The sequence below is a fragment of the Oryzias melastigma genome, linkage group LG15 (genome assembly GCF_002922805.2).
Source record: "Oryzias melastigma strain HK-1 linkage group LG15, ASM292280v2, whole genome shotgun sequence".
NCBI classification, from domain to species: domain Eukaryota; kingdom Metazoa; phylum Chordata; class Actinopteri; order Beloniformes; family Adrianichthyidae; genus Oryzias; species Oryzias melastigma.
Genome location: NC_050526.1, coordinates 16258903 through 16263688, shown reverse-complemented (window position 1 = coordinate 16263688; position 4786 = coordinate 16258903). Strand labels below are relative to the sequence as shown.

Genomic DNA, 4786 nt, shown 5'->3' with positions numbered 1-4786 from the left:
AAATATTTGCTAAACTCCAAAATAGCCCAAAAAGCTAGCAGAATGCCAATTTCTAAAACTAACTTTTTAACATAATTCTGAATAATAAAAAGGCAGGAATATTATACCAGAATAAATCAACTTAAACATTAAATAACTTTCAATGTTTTACTTTCCATAAAAATATATTTTGTCAAAGTTATAAAAGTCAGAAATAAGTGCAAGATAATAACAATTAATAACAATAAAATAAAATCACCCGGAAGGCCGGATCTACGGCGTCCAGAAATGCGAGAGTGGCCTCCCGGTTACAAACGCCACCACCTGACAAATTTGCATTTAGGTCGGTGGAGCATTTTGTGATATGCGAGTCCAAGATCGATCTGGTTGCACCGTAGGATTATAAATCAATTCATTTGATTAATCGCTACAGAACTACACTAAACGCCTACTTTTCTTAAATTGGGCTTGTGCATAGTTTGGCCACACCTCTATTTTAGTGCAATTTTAATCTTTAAGTGTATAAAGACAAACAAAAATAGTTAATATACACCACGTTTTATGCTAGAGCTAAGGAAGATAGAAAGAACTGACCCTGAAGTGATAGAATTATGACCTTGTGGTGGAAAAGGCCTCCTAATGGTTACTTGGTGAACAGATCTGGTTCCAATTCCAACTTTTAAACTCAAACTAATCCTGATCTAATCCTGGTATTTTCATTTGAGTATATTTTTGTGTTAGTGTATATATAAATGCATAAAATCGTTATTCTGCCGTTGTTTTCATGAAATGTATTTTGTTTTGTGTTCATATTGCTCAGTATAGTTAGAGATAATTGTATTTTTAATTTGGGCTGAATACGAACAAAGAGGTTCAGACTTGATAAGCGTTTAGCTTCATCCAAAGCCTTTTTTCGAACTCTAAACATCTTTTGTTACGTCCAAGATTGTTTGTGGGATAATTTCCATAGTTTCTTTTTGTTTGTTTATTGTTCTTGTTTAAAAATAAAAAAAATAAAAATGTGCTGTACAAAATCTAGATAAACTTAGTAATTCTAACCACTATTCCAGTTGATCTCAGAGTGAGGACCAGCCTCCTGTTGCCATGGAAACACTGATCTGAACTCAACAGTCACATTTGAGCCATAATAATCCTTTGAAGCTGCTGATGAATACGTGAGGTTCAAACAAGAGCCCACACAGACTCGGGGAAGAATCTTGGATCCAGATGCAGGTCTGCAGGTGCGTTCGTACCTGAGAGGTGGGCGTGTCCGGCACACACTTCATCCACAGAAAAGACACCACCTGAAACACGAGCAGAGCTCCTGTCAGAGGAAACCAGAACCCAGACGACACGACTTGGGTTTCAGGTCACATGAGAGGAAAGAGTCATCTTTACCTGACGCTCCTCATCGCCACCTGCAGTCGATCTGGCTCCTCCTCCTCCAACGATGAGCTGAAACGGAAAACGATGAATTAAACAGGTGGAGGCGGAGCTTCCTGCAGAGGGTGGATGCAGCTACACCTTACAATCCCAGAGTAGTGGCAGTTCCTCGAAAGACCAGCAGGGGCAGCTGTTCGAATAATCAATTGGGTTCCAAAACTTTCCACCAAAAGTAAATAAAGTCTGGGACCACACAGGAATGGTGATGAAGTGGGCGGAGCTAATATCCGCAACCCACTTTGACCTTATATCTGCAGGTGTGACGGGATGAGGACAGGTGAGTCACACCTGACAGCTCAGAAGTCAGAGTGATGTCAACAATGGGCGGGGCAACATTTCGGTGACTCTCTGATTGGCTGTCAGGATGACCTGCCCCCCCCTCGGTGCTGTTCTCAAAGATGCTGGACCACAAGCTCGGGGTTCGGTCCCTGGTACAGTCCGTCCCTGACCCCACCCCCATCCCACCATTCCCCGTTAGACCTGTGGGTAGCGACGCGGCTCACGCGCACGGCCCGGTTCGACAAAGCGGTCACTCACTAAAGAACACCGGAACCGCAGACGGCGAGCGGCCGCAGAGGCCGCACGGCGCCCCGGTGAGAGGCTTACCTGGCCGCCAGCGGGTGCGGAACGGCCCGAGGGGCCTCAACAGTTCGGCGGTGGGAGCGGAGAAGTTCTACCGGAGCTGCGCTCCGACGACGGGGGCTCAGTACCGAACCAGGTTCGCTCTGGGCTCGGGCTTGGGCGGCGGGGAAAGCGACCGGCCGCGGCGCTCCGCTGTGCGGGCAGAGGGTCTGTCCAAAGCCGCTCCGAAGAAATTGATCCTCAACTACGCTCAGCTGGCGCCATCTTCAGCCGCGGGGCACGATGGGTAATCCTCAGGAATCCCACCCGCATTTATTACCCCCGCCCTGGCCAACGTCTGCGTGGTGACGTCACCGACTGGACAGGAGGAAAAACTTTATTTTAATGTCCAGATTTACAGCGGCTGGAAAAGCGGGAAACAATAAAGTTCAGATATGAGGGGACACACGCTGCCCTACCGAGGTGCCCCTGAGCAAGGCTTTTGTTGATGGTTGAGCTGGAAAAAATGATAAGTTTGAGCAAAAGATATAAAAAAAAAATAAAGACAAGAAACATGAACATTAAAAAAACAAAACATTCTTGTTACACCAATCTTGAGTTTCAGCTGAATTCATATATATGTATATATATGATTTATTTTTCTGCCTAAGTTGGGAGTGTCCCTGGAACAGAAATAAATCTAAATAAATGTCTACCAAAAATACTCTAAATCTCAGATTTAAAGAAAAATAAACTTTTGTCAACATTAAACCTGATGTTACACATTATTTACTTTTCAATGTTCACTTTAAACTTTGAATTTCAAATCAGGTGAACAGGAAAATAACACAAATACTAATTTTATTCAGAAATAAATTAGTTTTGATTTTAGGAACAAATCAATCTGTTGCTCTTATTCCCCCATCAAGGCTCTGAAGGCTACAGCTTTACAACAGCTCAAAATGTAATTTACCCAATCACAATAAAGAAATTGTGCACACAATTCTTAGAAAACGCTGGTTTATTGTATGACAGGAGGCCGCTTGAATTCTGAGTGCGGGTCACATTTGGCCACAGAAAACGATCACAGACATTTTTTCAGATAAGTTACAAAATTATTTACCAACAGCTAGATTTCAATGTGATGAAGGAGAGACTTTACTCTTGAAAAGAGAAGCTGGGAAGACACGGCAGAACATTTTATCCTGCTTTTTATCATAAGTAGAAGAAGAGAATCTGCTGTCCATAAAAAAAGTCTGTTTTTAGAAAAAATATATTGGGAGGTCATGTGTGGTGCTGCTGTGAGCTTCATGCTTACACTGCAAACAAAGAGAAATGAAATAAAATTAGGTCAAAGGGAGGTGACATGCTCATACAAGTGGGCTCAACACCACAGAGTGTTACCATCCAAGTTGTGTCAGAAGGCTACAGTGGAGACGAGGTGTAGAACAGCAGCAAGAGTGACCAAATGAGGGCAGCAGAGGGGCAGGAACAGAGGACTTTCTTGTTTGAGCTGCAGACAATAATATTAGAAATGTTCTAATCAGTCAGTGAAGGATCCCCCTCTTCTCTTTTCAATGTGTCTTCATGTTTGACTTTCTTTGCCCTCTGGGGATGTTCCTGCTGCAGATCTCAGGTTATCAGTTTTCCTGACAAATGTCTACCAAACCTTTTGCTGCTCTTCCTCTTCTGTCTGCAGCACCTCTACCTCACACTCTGTCTTGCTAATTTATTTCTCAATCATCTGTTTTCTGATTGACCACTGCCTCTGAAAGTTTGCATATCCATCTCAATAAGATGGACCTTCTTTGGATGAATGAGAACACACCGCTGATGTGAACACACTCTTTGCTCTCTTTTATCAGTTTGAAAGTTTCCACGCTCATCCATCCATTTTCCAATCCGGTTTGGAGTCAAACTGTTGCTGGAGCCTATCCCAGTAACTGTTGTTCAAAGGGAGGATACATCGTGTGCAGGTTGACCCTCGCAGGGCCACACATGAAGGTCAGGGGTGTCAAACTCAATCGCACAAGGGGCCAAAATGAAAACGCTGAAACTAATAGATGAAATCACTGAGGCTAATAGCTGAAACTGCAAAATTAGTCTAAAAAAGTAAGAAAAAAAAGAAAAAAAAAACTTAGGTTAGCTAAAACAGCTAGCATGTAGCTTAAAAATAGCTTAACTTCAAAACAGCCTAAAAAATCTTGGTAAATGCCAAAATAGTCCAAAAAGCAGCAGAATGAGAAGTTCTAAAACTTTAAACCCGTAACTTTTTAATATAATTCTAAATAATAAAAAGCAGGAATATTATACCAGAATAAATCAACTTAAACCTTAAATAACTTTCAATATTTTACTCTCCATAAAAATATATTTTGTCAAAAATTATACAAGTTAGAAATGAGAACAAGATAACATCGGGTCATTAATAACAATAAAATAAAATGATCTGGAGGGCCGGATCCGGGCCCCGGGCCTTGACTTTGACACCTGTTTATGGACTGAAAGTTTGGGTGCTCAGGGAAAACCTTCGAATGCATGAGGCAAACATTGAAAGCTCCTTGCCGGGAATTGAATCAGTGTCTTCTTGCTGAGGGTGAGAGAGCTAACCACTCCACCACAGTGCGGCTCTGGCTTTGTTCATCCGTGTTTTATATCCATCCATCCATTTTCATGTCCGCTTCTTCCCTGCCGGGGTCGCGGGGCGCCGGAGCCTATCCCGGCTACTGATGGGCGAAGGCGGGGTTTACCCTGGACAGGTCTCCAGTCTGTCTCAGGGCCTCAATCACACACACATTCACTC

At 42.7% G+C, this 4786-nt stretch overlaps 1 protein-coding gene across 2 annotated transcripts in view; it reads right to left on the bottom strand.

The window, feature by feature from the left end:
* The window catches only part of tjap1 (tight junction associated protein 1 (peripheral)), a 16237-nt gene extending 14067 nt beyond the window's left edge, over positions 1-2170 (bottom strand). For both annotated transcript variants that reach the window (XM_024297097.2, XM_024297096.2), the window contains exons 1-3: positions 2029-2170; positions 1378-1434; positions 1233-1283 (exon numbers count right to left, since the gene is read on the bottom strand). The gene's annotated coding sequence lies outside the window, so the exon portion shown is untranslated. The remainder of the gene's footprint in view (positions 1-1232; positions 1284-1377; positions 1435-2028) is intronic.
* Positions 2171-4786: the final 2616 nt, after the last annotated feature.